Raw genomic sequence first — 20,247 nt, forward strand, 5'->3', positions numbered from 1 at the left:
AACACCTACAACACACAACACACATGGAGCAAACTATACACACACAGCACACTCCACACATGGATAGGGAAACATGGATCAACAGTCAGCAACACACATGCAACATGTATCACAACAAACTTCCAATGCACATCTCCAACACATAAGGACCACTGTACAAGCCCCTAGTGCCACTTGAGTGTAATTGTCAATGATGCTCCGCATAGCAGTGGCTGCTCTACATTTACAAGGTGGTGTTGAGCAACTCATTTGGCTCTTTAAGCAGCTGTGTCAACAGTGCTGTATCACATGCATCATTGAGAGAGATAGGGCCATGCATTGTTTCATGATGTGGTAGTGCTACCACACAATATCTTGCATATTGGCATTGGCACACATATACATCAATATGTACACCCGAAGCAAGACCACAAATTAAGTCCACCATAGGGCTGCAAACAGTATTGTGCATAAAGGAGAAACACTCCACAATTCAATTGTTTTGAATCTTCCAATGTCTACAGCAGTCCACAGCACACCTGGCATTAGCAATTTTTCAACATTAATATGTCATGTGCAGTAAAGGAAACATTCATACACATAAACAATCACTCCTGAAATGCAGGCATTATAGTATAGAGGTGTTAGAGTGTCCATGGTGCAACTTGGCAGCTGATCAAGTGTCAGCACAGTGGCTGAAGCCAGCAATGTTCCATGTCTAGTAGTCTTGGCGCAACGCTGATATGTACCAGTGGTGTACGGTAGGGCTGCAAGACAATTCCTGTCACATCCTATGTCACAGGAACTACCCCAAAATCCACAAACATACCAATACATCCCAAGCTACTATGCCACACTTTGCATGATGCCCACGCACACATGCATGTGAGTCAGGAAATATGGAAAATAGACATTTGGGCAGGGTAAAGAGTACAATGCCTAAGGGGGGTGTTGTTTGCAGGCTACACACAGGGCACAACATCTGTCTTATGGCACAGAACATACACAAAGGGTTCAACCTCACACAACATGGCTCTTTGGTATGTCACATGTTACATGAAATTTCATCTAAATACAACTACATCACATACATCCTTTATGGGTGGACTGTAATGCCATTCAAATAACACGATCCCCATACCCCTGAAGCTGCACAGTCAACTGGAAGGAATGCCGCAACACACCAACAGAATCATGTGTGCAAACAGGAACTCACACAACGTAAGAAGTAAGTCTGATCCCCTAATTCATGCACCAATACTGCTCCAGGCCAGATGAAAAGATACACAAGGGCAAGTCTAACACTGTCTTTCCTCTCCGATTGCAGTGGACCAGAGATATTCTATCCAACTCTGGGTGATGACCCCATTTGCCAACCTACAAACAGACTGCGAAAGCATGTAATGAGGCACACAAAAAGACCACGAAAGAAGTGGAGAGAACATTTGGCATTTTAAAGGGCCTCCTCAGATGCCTTGATTTATGTGGAAGCAAACTGTTGTAGACACCACCACATGTGTGCAAAATGATAGTTGTGTGTGCCATATTGCACAATATGGGTGTGAGGACCAATGTCCCCTTGGAGGAACAGGTGAAGGTCCCCATGGGGGAGGATGAGGACAATGATACCCCACTATAGGAGGCTGGCCCTCTATGTAGTATGCAAAGGTAGGCATACTGTGCAGGGGGTCCAGGCAACCACACGTTGGTTCATAGGTGTAAAACTAGATCACCTAATGCTCAAATTTTTAAGGTAGCTTGGTCAAGTAAATAGGCCAATCTTGGAGAAGTGTAAATCATTTGTTGTTCTCACAGTATCAATCTTGCAACTCACACACTCAAAGGAATAACTCAAGACCAATTTATAAAAATACTTCAGATTTTTATGTAAGTTTTAAGATCAAGATTATCAAAATTGGTTAAGTATTTTTCAAGATATGAATTTTTCAATTTTTAATAAAAATAGTCTTTTCATGAGTAATTACGCACCATAGGAATCAATGGAAGGTAACCCTTAAAAATTGTGCAGTTGGTTTACCATGTTCTTCTTTTGCAGGTTGATTGAGGTCATCGGTGGGCACACTCTGCTAGCCGGAGAAGTTTGGTTGGCTCCTGGTACTGGTGGGAGCAGCAGTGAAAGGTCTCTGGAGCTGGGGCAGGGCCACTGCAAGGGACCACTTGGAAAAGCACTGCACAGGTAAGTTTAAAGATGGTTCCTAGGGGTCCTCTTGGAGTGTCGAAGTCACAAGAGGTTGAGGACCCTTTGGGCACAGCAGGTTCTTTGGTGCAGGCCACGGGGGAGCTGGGTGCAGAGTGAATCAGTGAGCCAGGAGCTGTGCAGAAGGATGCCAGCAGGAGTAGGAAGTAAGTTGATTGCACGGCCGTTCACAGTACAACTGGGGAACTCTGGCCGGAGGTTGAGGTTGCTTCTGGGGTCCCTCAATTGGGGCTTCCTCCTGGTTCTTTTACAGCCCCAGCGGGCTGTTTTTCTTGGTGTCCGATGTGGGCTGACCAATACCACTGGTATTGGCACGGTTTGGCTGCTGGAGATTGCAGTGCTACCAATCTTGGCACACTAGCAGGGTTTGTCCTCACAGTCATTGGGTTGCAGTTTGGTCTAGCTGTGGCATCCGGTTCGGAAGTTAGTAGCTGGTCAATGAAGTGTCCCTCACTGGCTTGCAGGTTTCTTGCACTAATAGAGTGGTACCTCCACTCTGGAGGTAGTTCTATGTCGATTTTCGAAGCTTGGAGGTCCTCTGGGGTTCTCTAGAGTTTTTCAGTTGTCCAGCAGCTCCTCAGTGGCGACTGTCGGGTCTTGGCGGCAGCAGGAATTCTCGTGCTTTGGATCCTCTTGGTACCATAGTAGGTACTGGGGGTTCCTGAACTGGTGTAGACTGAATTATGCAGGGAGGGCACCGTTGGAGACCATCCCTCCCATGCCTGTAACACCTATTTCCAATGGGAGAAGGTGCAACACCCCTCTCCTAAAGGAAATGCATTGCTTTGCCTTCCTGGGATTGAGCTGCTCAATCCCCAGGAGGGCAGACACCTGTCTGTGAGGTGGCAGCAGCTGGGGCTGCAGTGGAAACCTCAGAGAGCTGGTTTGTCAGTACTGGGGGCCTATGGTGGAGCCCCCAGAGTGCCTGGAATTTCACACCCAATACCAGGTTTGGATTGGGGGTTCAATTTCACAATCTTAGACTCCTCACATGGCCATATTCGGAGTTACCTTTGTGAAGCTACATTTGTATTGACATATATGTAGAGCATGCTTATAATGGTGTCCCCGCACTCACAAAGTCCGGGAAATTGGTCCTGGACAGCATTGGGGCACCTTTGTTAGTGCAAGGGTGCCCTCACACACAGTAACCTGGCACCTAGCCTTCAGTAACTGAAGGTTAGTCATAAAGGTGACTCATATGTTACCTGGTGCAGTAAAAATGGCTGTGAAATAGTGTGTGCACTATTTCACTCAGGCTGCAGTAGCAGTACTGAAGGAGTGTTTGTATGAGCTCCTTATGGGTGGCAAAAGAAATGCTGCAAGCCATAAGGATCTCCTGAAATCCCAATGCCCTTGGTGCCTAGGTACCATATACTAGGGACTTAAAAGGGGGATCCAGTGTGCCAATCAGAATTAGATTGGGGAGTCACTAAACCATAGTGTCAAATTTGGTAAACAGAGAGATCATAAGCACTGGAGTTCTGGTTAGCCTAACTCCAGTGACACAGTCAAGCATATTGAAAACACATATAGGCCACAAACTATGAGCACTGGGGTTCTTCCTAGCAGGATCCCAGTGAGACAGTAAAAACACACTGACAAACAATGACAAACAGGGCAAAAATGGGGCTAACCATGTTAATAGAAAGCCACCTTCCTACACAGGGTGCACAGGCAGTGTGCACTATCAATTTTGCATTTTAGGATTTCAGCAGGATACTCAGCCTGCAATGGCAGTGCTGGGTGCATCTGGATGCATGGTCCTAGAGGGTGACAAAATCAGTGCTTCTGCCCTCAGGGGCCTATCCTTAATACCCCATGCCCTAGGTCCCTAAGTACCATTTACTAGAGACTTATATTGGCAGCTAAATGTGTTGCCAATTACCTTTACACTTTTTAGGGAAAGAACACTGGCACTGGGAACCTGGTTAGCAGGATGCCAATGCACACCAGCCAAAGTTGCATCCAAAAACCCGGCAAAAGGTGAGGGGGTACTGCAACAAAGTGCCAGTTTCCCACACACACCACATGAAACATGACTACCTGATACTGCTGCTGGGGCAGACAGAAGGGCAGTATTAGTGAACATTTGTTTTCATGAATACTGCCAACATATGGCCACTATGCACCATTGCTGTAAATAAATCAATTATCTTCACAACTGTCTTGGAGTAATTTTAGACATTAGTTTGCAACAGTAAATCATCACCAAAATTGAAACAATGAGTAGCCCACAACAGTTGGTAGACAAGGACTCAAACACTCTGGAAGTGCCAACACACAGGCACAATGTACTGAGGAAGGAATGTGCAAATGAAATGTATGCACTGCCATTTTAACATAGTTATCACATAGCTACACTCATATTACAAGTCTGTCAGAATAAAAAATTATAGCAGAAAAAACAAGATCCAAGTGATGAACGCCATCAACAGGTTAAGGAGGTTAAGGAAAGGTAGGACATCAGTAGGCAGTGTCAGCATCAGTGGGGCACTGTGAGTTATGAGACAAATCAATGTCTGACTGGCACTTTCACAGTTGTAAAATATCAACACACCTCTCAGAGGCAACCAAATGTGTGACAAATAATGACTGAAATACAGAGGACATAACACCTCAAAGTCTAGCCATTTCATACTCATGTCAGTTGTCATCTTGCAGTTATGTAAAAGTATGAGATTTTGTAAGAAAATACCATCCTTCTTGGCATGTTACCCCCACTTTCTACCTGTTTGTTAGTGTGTTTTTACTGTCTCACTGGGATCCTCCTAGTCAGGACCCCAGTGCTCATAGTTTGTGGCCTACATGTCAGTCTGTTTTACTGTGTTGTCAGTATGCTTGACTATATCACTGGAGATCTGCTAACCAGAACTCCAGTGCTTATGCTCTCTCTGTTTACCAAATTTCTCACTATAGTCTAGTGACTCCATATCCCATTTCAGATTGACATACTGGAACTCCCTAATAAGTCCCTAGTATAGGGAACCAAGGTACCCAGGGCATTGGGGTTCCAAGACATCCTTATGGGCAGCAACATTTATTTTGCCACCCATAAGGAGCTCATACAAACACTCTTCAGAACTGCCACTGAAGCCTGAGTGAATTAGTGCACACACTATTTCACAGCCATTTTCACTGCACCAGTTACCTATATGTCTAACCTTCAGTTACTGAAGGCTAGGTGTAAAGTTACAGTGTGTGAGGGCACACTTGCACTAGCAAAGGTGCCCCCACATTGTCCAATACCAATTACCCAGACTTTGTGAGTACAGGGACACCATTATAAGCGTGCACTACATATATGTTAATACATATATGTAGCTTCACAATGGTAACTCTGAATATGGCCATGTGAGGAGTCTAAGATTGTGAAATTGAACCTACAATCCAAATCTGGTATTAGGGGGGGCAATTCCATGCACCCATGGGACTCTACCATAGGCCCCCAGTACTGACAAACCAGCTCTCTGAGGTTTCCACTGCAGCCCCAGCTGCTGCCACCTCACAGACAGGTTTTGCCCTCCTGGGAATTGAGCAGCTCATTCACAGGAAGGCATAACAATGCAGTTCCTTTAGGAGAGGGGTGTTGCATCCTCTCCCATTGGAAATAGGTGTTTCAGGCATGGGAATGGTACCCTCCTAGAGCTTCTAGAAATGCTTTGAAGAGCACAAACGGTGCCCTCCTTGCATAATTCAGTCTACACCAGTTCGGGGACCCCTAGTACCTTCTCTGGCACAAAACTGGACAGAGGAAAGAGGAGTGATCACTCCCCTGTCCATCACCACCCCAGGGGTGGTACCCAGAGCTCTTCCAGAGTGTCTCTGGCATTAGCCATCTTGGATTCCAAAGTGTGGGACCCTCTGGGAGTATCTGAGTGGCCAGTGCCAGCAGGTGATGTCAGAGACCCCTCCTGATAGGTGCATTCCTGGGTAGGTAGCCAATCACCCTCTCACGGCTATTTAGGGTCTCTCCTCTGGGTGTTTCCTCAGATTCGGTTTGCAAGACTCCACCAGGACTCCTCTGCATCCTCTGCTTCAACGTCTGACCGTCGGATCAACCGCAGACTGCTCCAGGAACCACTGTAACTGTAACAAAGTATCCAGGAAGGCTACTGTGACCTGCAACTTCAGCTCCAACCAGCAACTGCAACAATTTTCAGGTTGTGCATGCTCTGAGCACTGCCTGTCTTCATCCTGCACCAGAAGAACCAAAGGAATCTCCTGTGTTGTCATGGAGCGTGGGACCCCTTTGCGTAGTTCTGCTATGACCACAATTTGCAACTCATTTGTCCCCATATCCTGGGACTCCCATGGGCGCTGCCTGGTCTTCCGAAGGCTCTCTGAAGTGCTGAGAACCCCCTCTTTCTCCTCAGTCTGAGTTGAGACCTCCAGGTCCCTCCTGGGTCCGGGCAGCTCCTTTTGATGCAAAATGCGTTCTTGCTTGAACGAAGGCTTGTTGATGGAATCCAGTGATGCAAACAGCCTGCATCAAATGACTCGACGTGGGCCATCTTTTGCACCAAGCAGGAACCCGCAGCTATCTTCTTTGGTGCATTTCTGTACTTTTCGCCCGGCTGGAGAATCCACTTTTGCACCTTCATCCAGGTTGGCAGGGGCTCCTGTTCTTCCTGGAATCTTCATCGAATTCTGGACTTGGTCTCCTCTCTCCACAGGTCTTCAGGTCCAGGAATCAATCGTTGGTTTCTTGCAGTCTTGCTTTGTTCTTGCATAATCCTTCACCACGACTTCTAGTGTGATTTGAGGAAACTTGCTGTACTTTACTCCTGTTTTCCTGGGCTCTGGGTTGGGGTACTTTACTTACCTTAGATTTTTTCTTACACTCCCAGCACCCCTCTACATTCTACACCTGCCTAGGGGGGAATCTGACTTTCACATTCCACTATTTTAGTGTATGGTTTGTGTTGCCCCTAGGCATGTGGCAATCTATTGTGTTTTTCACTGTTTGCACTATTTTATGTCTGTTTACTTACCTGATTTTGGTTACTAGTGTATATATTGTGTATAATACTTACCTCCAGAAGAAGTATTGCCTCTAAGATATTTTTGGCCTTGTGTCACTAAAATAAAGTACCTTTATTTTTGGTAACTCTGAGTATTGTCTTTGATTGTGTATAAGTACTGTGTGACTATAGTGGTTTTGCAAGAGCTTTGCATGTCTCCTAGTTCATCCTTGGCTGCTCTGCTACAGCTACCTCTAGACAGCCTAAGCTGCTAGACACTGCCTACATTCCATTAAGGTGGATCCTGGACTTGGTATAAGGTGTAAGTACCTCTGGTACCCACTACAAACCAGACCAGCTTCTCACAGGTTTCATGTTCCAAATCCTAGGAAATATGCATGTGGCACACAGGACACAAACATGTTGGATTCATATCTGTTAGACCTAATCCAATATGCAATCCACACTCATTGTGCGTCTGACAAAGGATGTTAGCTGCAACTGTGTGGGAGTACACATGTGAAACCCACACATTTTGAAGGACATCTGAAACACCCCTCTACTCAACTGTCCTAGCGACTTTGTGGAGGACACTCACAGACTGCACAAATGTTGTGACTGACATCTCTAAATGTGTGGGAGTCAGCCACCAATCCTACATACAATGGAAATGGTACAGCAACTAGTGTTAGTCCTAGAGATGAACCAAAGTGTATTAGCAAGTTTTGTGTTAACCAAATACTGTAACATGCATGAAGTGCTTGACAGTGAAGATGAGGTACTAATTAAAAATCTGTAAACAGTAGCAGCCAAGTGACAACAGACACCTGCAGTACACAAGGTAGCTGTGAGGTGTAGGAATCACCACAAAATATCAAATTTAGTCCACAAATCAACACTCTAACCATGTAAGCCCACACACAACTTTACACATTGCGTATGCTACTTTACTTCACACCTTCCCTGTTAGCAAGTCCCCCAGTGTGATAGTTCAGCGCTAACAAGTATGAGTGAGCCATATTGGCAGCAAGACTCTTTGTACCCCACGTTGCAACACATGTCCCTGTCCCAATGTCTACAAATGAAGAATATCAACACAGAAGGAAGACATGAACACCGGATATTACAGTGTCATGTAAGTCCCTAGTAGATAATAGGGCATGGCTAACACCAATTGACCACTGAGTCCTGGTAGATAATGGGTATGGCTGACACCAAGCGACCTGTAAGGCCCTAGTAGATAATAGGGCATGGCTAACACCAATTGACCACTATGTCCCAGTAGAGAATGGGTATGGGTGACACCAATCAGCCTGTAAGTCCTTTGTAGAGAATAGGGAAGGGGAGTGTAGGCAATGGTTTCGTTCCACTGCACATCATTGTGCACTGATGTATTCTCTGCTCTCCTTGTCTGACAACAGCCCTACCATACCGAGTGTGTGTCAAAACTAAGTCAGTGAAAAGACACATGAAGAGCAATGCCAGTGTCAAAGTGTATATGTAAGGAACCATTACACAAATTACTACCGAATTGTACTCCCTTGTTGACCCCTGCATTCTGTGTATCACAAATTTGAACATGTGCAAATGCAAAGATGCAGCAGCGGACCTGGTGTATGGTAAAACCACCTCAGGAGAGATGTTTCAACATTGGACAACATGTAATATACCATTTTGAGGAAAGATAGTGCACAGAAGGAGTGCTGTAACCCATTATTCAGTACATGGATTTTAAAAGTGACAACCCAGACACAACTCAAAAGTGACAACCCATTACTTCCCAAAACACGTCTGTAGCACAAAATGAACCCAAACAACCTTGCATGACAGCATGCACTCTCCACTTTAGGATGTTGAATATAATATGTGACATTTGCACAAGTCTACATGTTAATGTAACAATCACATTCCATGTCAAGTACATGCCATTCACCGGTGTGGCATGGGCTTTGGAATTTGATGACAATACAATGTTAGAACATGAAACAAATACATGTAGTGCACGTGTACAATACAATAATGAAACATAGCCTTAGCATGTACATATCCTTGTAAGGCATGTATCATCACCTCGGTAAATAGTTGAGAAATACATTGTATATGTGTAGAGAGCAGTATGTGCGTTATGAACATACATCAGCAGAACATCAATCCTCAAGGTACGGAAAATGTGAACATGTGTACTACAATATACATCTGCAAACACACATTACACACATTTCTACCCAAAAAAACAACAAATTGGTCATATGCGTGTTTTCTACACATGTTGCATGTGATAAACATGATGCATACCATGCAACGCATATGCACTACCCTATATTTTACTATTGTGACAACATGGGAAAATGACGCTTTTGAGCATTGCGTTAAAAAAACAACGCATTCCCAAAAATGTGCTGCACTGGTAGTAATATCATAGATCTGGCAAGATACAAAACAGGACCTGCAAAATTACTTTTACTTACATTTTCTAATCACAGTCTTTTTGTCTGTCTTGGAGGGAGGTTGTTATTTTATTTGTGGAGAGATTTGGAGAGGTGAGTTAGGCTGTGTTGTGTCCCTGTATTGTTCGTTGTGTTTACATCTTCTGTGGTGAGGTTATGGTGTGAGAGTGCCCTGGTCATCTGTGATGCTCTTTAGCACTGCATGTATGCCATTACAGTCCTCACATGCAAAACATAGATGTGGACTGATTTGTTGCACATGTATTTGACATGTAAATCCCTACTACACAATGCACTGGAGTCAACATGTACCGGTACAGACTTGTGAATATTTGTCATGAGACAAGAGTCACAATGACAGTGTTGACTTTTGGTAAATCTGTACATTTTGAGGATCCAACATATATTTGGACAATGTTCATATGTTATTTGCTAAAGATGTGACTGCACTGTGTGCCCCACGTGGCACACGTCAACTCTATACATGGTGAGGTTTTTCACCATGTGATTACAACACAAATGACGCTGTAAAGTAGGCAGGGTCCAACAATTAAGTATTACCCACATCTCAATCAGCATGACGCTGTGATACCCCATACTCAGTGTCATTAGTCACTACATTGCCAACACATTTCCTCTCAGGTTGCCAATAGTGTGATGTCAGCTATTGAAGACACATTTCTGCAAGGTACGTAGCACTCTGAATGTGGATGGATACACATCCTGTCACAGGCTATCTAATTTCAATTTACTGTGTGTTGAAGGTAGGTGACTTGCACTGTCAACAGAATATTTGTCAATGGATTCACCCTACATCAAGGTTTTGGGACAGGGTCACTCATACCTGGCCCTCACAATCATACACATGCATTATATCTTTGTCATATAGATGGTGTGATGTAACTAACAGACTTATATAGCCCAGTCACATGTGTTGTATTTGGGAATATGTGTCACAATACGTTCTGCAGGACACATAGCATGATTGATTGCCTCATGTACCACTTGGTTTTCCTCATAGTTCTCAGTCACCTTAGTCATGTTGCTGTCAATATATGTGGCATTGCCCCAGATACATGAACACACATATCCCTTTGGTAGGTACTCAGTGGCATATGTACAATGCACTGACACCACCATGTCATTTATTGTGACAATGCAGTGGTGATGATTTCTTACACATATGTACAAATGGGCACTGTTGGTGCCACAATGCAAATTTACAGGTGTAGCTCCACTGCAACAGGGTGATGCAGTAGAGGGGCATTCAATGGGTGGTGATTTGGCCATACCCAAGCAAATATCATGATGTTTGACACAGCATCAGCCATACCATGACACATGTACCTCAGGCAATGGATTATTTGCTGACACCAGCCCAGGGGTGTGGTTAGCATTGGCACATTTGTGAGTAATATGATTATTGCTTCACAGATTGGCTTTAACCATGTGTGCCCAATTTTCCAACACACATGAATAGAACAAAAATACATTAGGGACTGTTGTCATTCTGAAAGAAACATCTTCCTGCACATACTGCAACTATTATCGGCAAGTCTGCTACACATTGCAGCACGGTGCTAGGATTCCTGTATTGGGGCTAGGCTGTACATCATACACGAGGTACTGTAGGCACACACTTTGACTTTGCTCTTTTTCGAATGTCCCCACCCTGCATTTTGTGAGTGACACACCTCAGTATATTTATTTCACTTGTAGAAATGCACAGTTCCATTTCTATGTACATAAACCCTGCATTATTTTAGTGTCACATGATGCATTCTGTTCAAATAGTTTCAACCTCAGACACATATTGACATAGATCATGTGTAACATGCATTTATTTACATGTGCTACTGTGGGTTATTGATTCAGTTAATTGCACAGGAGATAGACCCCATGAGAGATCCCAATTTATTTGATTCCCAATGAGATAGAAGAGGCAGGGGAACATGTAACCAGACATGTGTGGAAGAGGAGTGCTTCACTCGGGAGGTGGTCACATTGCAATTATGTAGGATAGAGTACATTGACAGTCCATAAGTCTGATTGGACAACAGTGGGTAAGAGAAGTGGGGACGTAGATTGTTATAGTGACACTAGCACAATCTTAAACACAGAGATAAAGAAAAACAGTCAATGTGCCACAGACTGTAGCTACTGGGATGTTTTACCAGAGAGATTTTGTTTTTCCACATCTTCATCCTTTGATGTGTGCGACCCTCCCGTGCAAAGGATTATACTGGAGTAGGAGTTGAGGGAGGCACACACACATCAGGGGCAGAAAAAGTTGAATTGTAGGTCCCAGAAGCATCTAATGTGGTAAGATGTCCAGCATCACTGCAGCAAGGAGAAAGTGCTGGTTTCTCAACACAGCAGCAACATCACTGTGGTAGGCAGCCAAGTGCTCCTTGGTAGATACCAGCTCCTGCTGCATGGACCGCATGACAGTTGAGCATTTCTCCCAGCCTGTTGGCAACCTCACTCGTGCCACTTTGGTAGGGAATTTGTTTGTTCCTCTGCCTAAGGATGCCAGCAATTTCAGCCAGGGAGTGCTTCAGTCCACGCAGCAGGGAGTGGATGCCCTTGATCGCAGCAGAGTTGTCCTTATTGGGACTGAGGCACATCTGTACTTCAGCTAAGCTGCCTGCCACGGTCTCCATCCCCACCCACACATTTATTGCCATATCCCTCTGGTCTTTTACTGCTTGACTTTAGAAAATTATGCCTGTGTCCTGGGATTCCAGGGCACTGTATGCTGGAAGGTGACGTGTGTGCCCTGTTAGATGAGTTATCTTGAGACCCCCCCAACGTGTGTGTCCTCCCTGCAACCAGTGATGGCAGCCAGATAGAATCCTGGATCTGCTGGATGGTGTCTAGATTGATAGTTGCAAGCTGGTCATCAAGATTGTTTTGTATGTTCAGGACAGGCAGTAGGCCAGGAGGGATTTCTTCAGTCTCTGCAATGAGATGGTGATATGTCACTGTTGTCCTGTACTAGCTATTCTATTTAGTCCACCAGGGACATGGATTTGGATAACCCTCTGTTGTCCACATGACCAAATCATGCCACCTCAGTTAGGCAGCTTTTAATTAGCCTCTGCATGTGACCCATTTCTTGGTGTACATTGCATGGCATTTGGATCTCATGGGTGTTGTTTGTGGTGTACTCATGCAAGACCCATGGGATCAAGCAGAATCTGTTGCACTGCCAGATCTGCATTTTAGGGACTGTGCCAGGTCCCTATGCCATCTTACGTGTTGTAGAAGTGATGAAACTGTCAACGCGCATCCTCCATGTGATCTATTGTTTTGTGTACATTATCCTGCACCATCCATAGTAAGATGCACCCACCTTGTGTGTTTTTGTTCATACAAGGAGGTGCCCCTTTATGCCCAATAGCGATCATCCCCTCAACACAGGCCTCCTTGCAGTATGGTGCTAATGTGTCTGCATAGGCATATGGCAGCAAACTGTGCAGCAGTCCAAGTGGTGAGGACAGTGGAGCCCCACCTTTTGTATGCAAGTTACATTAGTGTCCTTTCCCAGTGGTACAGGCAGGCCTTTCCCAGCCCTTGGTGCCCCCCATGGACAACATGCCTGGTCCGTGCTGCCCACTGTGAGTCAGAAATGGCTGGATGACACAGTTGAAACCGTGAAGATAGTGGTGTGAAGGTAGTGAAGTGGTCTGTGCATTTAGCAGGGGAAAGGAGTCATTGGACATTACATGCATTTGATGTTTGGCCAGGGCCTCCAAAGTTCCTACCCCTTATGTCATTTGTGGGTTACAACATTGCCCTCACTGCAACTTACCCTGTGTTTGTTACAGCTTCTCAATTGCTGCAGTGTCCTGTCCCTTGACTCCTTCCACCACCTCATCCAGGATGACCGTCTCCTCCAGCTGTTCCTGGGGTGCGGTCTTCCCGCTACGGTCTACAGTGCTGCCTTTCTGTTGCTGGCCAGTTTCATTTTAGCTCTGCACTTGCAATTGTGCCAGCGCTTCTTACATTCCGCTACAGTTTTCTGACCTCAGCCACACTGTTCACTTTATCTGCTATGGACTGCCAAATGACCTCCTTCCTACCTATTGACAATTTAGAGGTGACAAAGAGTTGGTGTTGGTACTCTGTCACCCCTGTGATCAGTATTTTATTTTCCTCCTGATTGCACCTGCACTTCCTTTTCTTTTTCCTCTTATCCTGTGACTGTGCATGTACATGCTGGCTAGTACCTGGCTCATTGGGGTCTCTCTGGGGTCTCTCCTGTCCAGAATTCAATTTTTTTTCATTTACAGGCTTCTTTTTGTTTTTTTTGCAGGTTTTTCTGGATGCTTTTAGCCGAAAGGTGACACTATTACCATTAGCATCACGTAACTTGCCGCAAATCAGGTTAGCATCACTTTTCTGGCAATAGCACCTTTTACTTTTATGACACGTGGCTTATGTTAACGCCATTCTTTGTGGCACTACACTTTCATCACCACCATGTTGCACCATATTGTACATATGGCACTTACATGGCGCAATAAAATGTCATAGCGCAGCGTTTAATTTTTTGGCACAAAACTACACTAGCACAGTTTAGCGCCATTTCTTGTAAATCTTGTAAATTGTTAATAAGTGCTGTGCTGTGTGCATTTTGTTTTGCAAATGTGCGTGTGTGACTGTTATGGTATCTGTAATCAAAGACTATTCTGTAAGAATGGTCTGGTTTAGCTGCGGGAAACAAAGGGTTATTCATTGGTGATATGCAGGGTTCAATTATTGTCTGGTACTCGAGTTGTGAGAGAATTCCTCTCACTGGTTTTTTAGCCTCATGTTTAATGGGGTATTGTGGTTGGCCCAATTGTGTTGACCTAATAGGTATAACGTGGTAGGTAGAATCTATACCCCACCCTGGAGCCTGTGCCAATGCCCAATCCATGGTGTAAGCTTAGCTTAGTACATCTGGAACGAGGACTGAGAACAATGGCACACTTCCCCTCATGGGAGATTGAGGAAAAATTCAGGTGGCCAATCTTTTTCTGTCAGGAGGATATCATAGCTAAGTGTTAATCTTCCACAAAATATAACTTAAATTGTGTGCTCTTTGCTTCCTTCGATTTGTATCTTTGCTTTGTAAAAACTGTTGAGTGGGGAGACACAGTTGTCTTCAGTTTTGACTTCAAGAAAGTTGTTATTTGTTGTCACATCCAGAAGCTCTTAAAGGTTCTGGCGAACTGCAATCTCTGCTTCGCTGTCTAGCAGAATCACTGCCCAAGTCCTATTCTCCATTAAAGTTCTCAATATGTGTGACATTATTTGCTAAAATGGCCACAACTTTTTTCTTTTTAAATTGAGTCTATGGTTGTGGAAGTTTCTCTTCCTTTTTTATTGAAACTTCAGATGAGCGTTGTGACTACTTTCTTGGTGACATGTACACGTTTTGGTGTTCTGACCACCCTCTTCTCTCACTGCGTTTGTCAGGTAAGTCCTGAAATGAACAAGATTGGTGAGTGTCAGCATATTGGTATCCATTAGGAGTTTTCAAAGTGTCCCTACTTCTAAGATTATCACGTTTCTCAGACTCTTGTTTTTTATTATCTTTATTTTTCTTTTTATTTATCCCAGCATTTTTTAGAACTCTCTTGTGCTTGTTTGGTAGAATCCTTTTTTAATTCTACCAAATTACTTCGTAATTGTGGTTTACCTGGTCTGGCTCCCACATTATCCCTACCTATACTTGTATGGGTTACGGCGATAATCTTAGGCCGTTCGCATTCTTGTTCCTTTGGAGAAACATCGAGGAGCCACTGGCATGCTGCCAATTTTATTGCTTCCCCTTTATGATACTTATTATTATTGAGGAGACTGTGGAAAAATGACCCATTAATTGCATTCCCAAGTCTAGTGCCAGGGCAGCCCAGCATTCATCTTGAATCTGCTTTAACACTTCTGGAGGGTTTGCAAGTGTTGGTGTACTGCGTGCTGTAGCATAGAGTGCAGCAAATACTGAGCCCCGTGTGGTGTAGTTGTCCACTGAGAGAACCATCCCAAATAGCAAGCACATTGTGAGAATTCTACATTTATTTTGGGTTTCCGTATGGCACACCGCTTATTTTTGTGCTAGCCAAAATGGAATTACTTCGTGTTTGGTGGGTACCTTACTCGTTATTGAATGCACTGTTGTGGGATTTATCCCTGCTGTATCCAAATGTGGTTATGCTCGAGCAGCCCTCGCTGGGGCGGTGTTTAAAGTCCACATTACAAATTGCATTAAGCATATATTTCTACTAAATGATTATGTAGGCAGCATACTTCTGCTACTTGTTCATTTCCTATATTAGGGTGTGGTGTGTATGTGGCTAATTCTGGCCATGTAGGACTTTCATTACTGAAAGGACCTAGTCTAACATTTCGTGGTACATGTAATAGGGTGCCATCAAGCCAATTTTTGTGTTTTTGAAAAGATACCAGTATTTCTAAATATGCATATGGTCTGTATGGGCAGGTGTTTTTGCTACAGTGCAGTTGTGGTATGTATATGTGTTCCCACCTGCTGCTGGAAAAGTGACTCCAGAGTAGAAAGTATTGGTTCTATATACGATGTGTGCCTCAACCACGAATGTAACTTCCCCGCCCTCAGTGGTTAGCTCAAAATGTATTAAATGTTATCTCATGTTTGCTGCAGTTGCTACTCGTTGAGGGTCAGCCACTGTTTAAAAGACAGTCAGTTCAGAGAAAGAAACACCAATCTGGGGAAATCCTTTTTTTAAGTTTCAAGCTTGAACAACCTACAACCAAAAATAGGTGCTACCTATTCAGGTAAGGACGATATTCCCTAACACCATGGACATCACCGCATGAGGTGATTAGGGTACCTTTAGCACTTAAGGAGACTGCGATATTTGGGATATCTGTAAAGTTAGTGCCTAACCAATGTTGCTGGTGCCGTGTCATAGGTCTCTCGTCATGTGGATGAGAATGCTGGTTTCAGGTGGCAGCACCACTGCGAGTGGGGGACTAAATCTATCCCACACTTTTTCGGAATTGTCAGCCTAATCCTTTCACCTCACCAAAACCCAAAAGTGAAGGTGATTTGTGGCAGCCTGACACATGTTGGAACAAATCTTACCCCTTTCTCTCAGTTACACCAGTCTCATACGTGCAAAGATAAACAGAAGCAGGATTTGGTTCAATACATTTATTAAAGCAACTGGATTTTATGTAGAAAGGCATGAATTGTGATTATTAGGAAGATAAAGCACAGCACAGCCATTATTGTGACCAGGAAAGTGAAACAGATGAAAAGTCACCACATTCTGTCACACTGGTGAATCCAAAGTCCCTACCTGCACCACTAAAAATCTACATGAGAGAGATAGCAGTGATAGCCTTAATCAGACCATACAAGTTTCTGCAAGGAAGCCCCACCCTCATACCTGAAAAATAAACTGGGGTTTGCCTGTCATCTGGTGGCAGTCTTCCCATGTGGATAGAGCGAAAAGGCCAAGATCAGCAGAGCTGCAACAATGTGGAACTCCATAAGATGGCTGGGTGGAATGTCCCATCTGATGTAGTTTGTAGCAACGAGCTGTTTTATAAAAAAATGTGTTGTTTTTCTGGGAACTGCACTCTCGTGATAACACGCCTTGGGCTGAGCACAAACTGAAATGTTGTGGAAAAGAACTAATGATAAATTCTGCATGAAGGGGCAGCCAATACAAATAATAAAACATCTTTGCTAAAATGAAGCCTTGCTAAAACAAATTAAAAAAGTAACAAACGAAATAAACTAGTTAAAAAGGCACACGCACAGTCTCAGAGCTAAAATAAATGTGCCCAAGCAAAACACTAAAATAACCCCACAACAAAATGGGGTTGTGTATTCTTTTGATCAGCATAAATATATACATATTTGTAATTTTAGGACAGTGTGTTTAATATTTAATGACTACTATAAGCTGCCTGAAATAACTTTTTTCTAACCCAAACAAAGAAGCATGTAGCCTTTTATATTGGTTCATTTGAACAAGTAATTTCAAGCACCATATTTCCGATGTGTTTAGGTCTGAGTTATTTCTTGTGAGAAGATTAAGTTAAAACTTGTGGGCCTTTGAGAGTGAATTGTTCTCACACTGTGGTGAAGCCTGTCCAAGTATGTTGTTACATGTAAAAACACAGATTCCTGAAGATCACCGCATTAACCTAGGGTTTTAATATTGTTTAGGCCCTTTGACAGTGAGTGTAGAAGTCTGTGCATGAGTCAATGAGTCAGCATATTTAAGAAATCGGCTCTGTTGCATTGTGAATGACAGAATCTTGCTTGATCACTTGAACATCTTCAACAGCAATACATATTTGTCTTCAGTACAGTAATATAAAAACATTCTCAAGAGCAGTTAAAAGTTAAAAGTAAATACATAATGTTACCAATGATAGATAAATTATCTCATCATTCAAAATTAACATATGGAAATACATAGCTATAACCTTCTAATGGCCTAATTCTGTGTAAATAACACATCTAATAATCTATATAAAAACCTTGTTAAGTGCAAGCACACAATATCAATGCAAAATCAAATGTTTTCTTGTAAAGTTCCGAAATCTGACGTAGTGCAAATATGACAGAGAGTCAAGTACTCTAGACAACACAAAATATGACACACTCTATATTAAAACACAACAAGTAAAGTGTGGAAAAGGGCAGATAAATGCTAATGAGGCAACGAATAGGCAGTACTGCCAGCTCAAGTAAGTAAAGTGCTTGAAACTCATTACATAAATGAATAATGCATCTAGTACAAAACTCCATCCCGGGGAATATATACAACCTTGTTAAGTGCAAACACCCTATATCATTACAAATTAAAATGATCTACTATAAATGGCCAACATCTGATGTAGTGCAAATAGGCCAGAGAGTCAATTTAAACAATACAGATTCGTACTCTAGGCTGCACAACTACAACACACTCTAAATTAAAATACAAAGAATAAAGTGTGCAAATGAGCAGATAGGTGCTCATGAGGCAAAAAAAGCAGAACTGCCAGCTCAAGTAGTAAACTGCCAGAAACCCATTACATCTGTCGAGCAACCAGCTTAGCACATGGCATGTGGAATGTTTATTGCACATTAAATTACATAATAACCTTTTCTGTCCTCTGCAATCTCAAGTGAAAAACAAAGTATAATAACACATATACTTATGAAACTTAAAACAAAATTAAAAAGCTTTTAAAAAATGTAAAATATTTTTTGTAAAACATATTGGTTTGAGGGGCAAATAAGCATTAGTGAGCCTCAGCTAAAGAGTTTATATTATACGTCAATAAAAATGGTCTCAAAAGGTGGCGACTTGCAAAAGGAAGGGCTGGACATACAAAAATCACTAGTTTAAATCTTGGACGTGGTTCAACAAAAGATCACAAAACCTCTCATCCCTTGGTATACCTTCCCATGATCCTGTGATAATTCCTAGCGGAAGTAGATTTAAACTTAATAACATGATGATTCTCCCCACTACATGTGGGAGATTCCATAAAAGACAGGGTCGTTTTTTTACAGATGCTACTTTCTATTGTAATTTAATTCCTAACATACTGTGAACAAAACAGAATATCCCTTGTTGTACTCACTGTATACAAAGATTGTTTTTTATCAAATTTATTTTGAGAAAGTTTGGGAAAAGGGACATCCCTATTATGACTAATCTCATACATTTCTAGAGCTTTTATATGATTAAAGTGCACTTCTTCCTTTCAAGCTGTCAAAAATGTCAAGCTTTAATGCAGCTCCAACAGAACTGGTTTCACTACCCAATAAACTGCTCCACCAACGCAGGATGGCTGCCACAGCATACTTCATTGTAGAAGGTAATCTAAATTCAAGTTTCTCAAAAAAGGACCAGTGCCCCTCGTTCATCACTTCACAGGCATAGCTCAGTGAAGGTGTTATGTTTGTCTTATAGACCAAGAGGACATTTGTAAAGTGCCTTTGCCCGCAGCGGAAGCCGGAAACAAAGCCTTACTTTTACAGTGATTTACATGATCTTTGGTTAAACAGTAACTTGAAAACATTCTGCTGAGGGAAGAGTAAAAATGCACCACTTCCACCTTGACATTCCCAAGGAACCAATTAAATGTTTCCTGTTTCTACACCCCTTTGTTCTAAAGATCATAACGTTACTCTTTGATATGTTTATTTTTAGAAAGTGTTTGTCAGCATATTTCTCCAACACACAGCCTATCGGGTTAAATCCATAAAAATAATATTGTCAGCATATAGGACACAACCAACATTATTTTAGCCTAACTTAGGTAGATGCCTCTTTATCTGACCAACTCTAAAAGGAAAATCATGAGTGTAAACTGAAAAAAGAAGTGGAGCAGGCAAGCCCTTTTGCTTTAAGCCATTGTGTGTTACCACTTTACTGGACAAACAAAGATTTGCTCTCACCAAGACCTGAGTCCAAGAAGAGGAATGCAAAGCAAATATCAGGGTCAGGAGATGGGCAAGAATCCCTAAAGTGGAGAGTGTTTTCCAAAACGTCCCTCCATCAACCCTATCCAACACTGTGGAGAAATCAATAAGAGAAGAATACACAGACATGCCGCTAGCCAAGGGATACTTTTCAATTACGGTTTGAAGGACTAT

This window comes from Pleurodeles waltl, chromosome 1_2 (assembly GCF_031143425.1).
Source record: "Pleurodeles waltl isolate 20211129_DDA chromosome 1_2, aPleWal1.hap1.20221129, whole genome shotgun sequence".
In the NCBI taxonomy this organism is placed as follows: Eukaryota; Metazoa; Chordata; class Amphibia; order Caudata; family Salamandridae; genus Pleurodeles; species Pleurodeles waltl.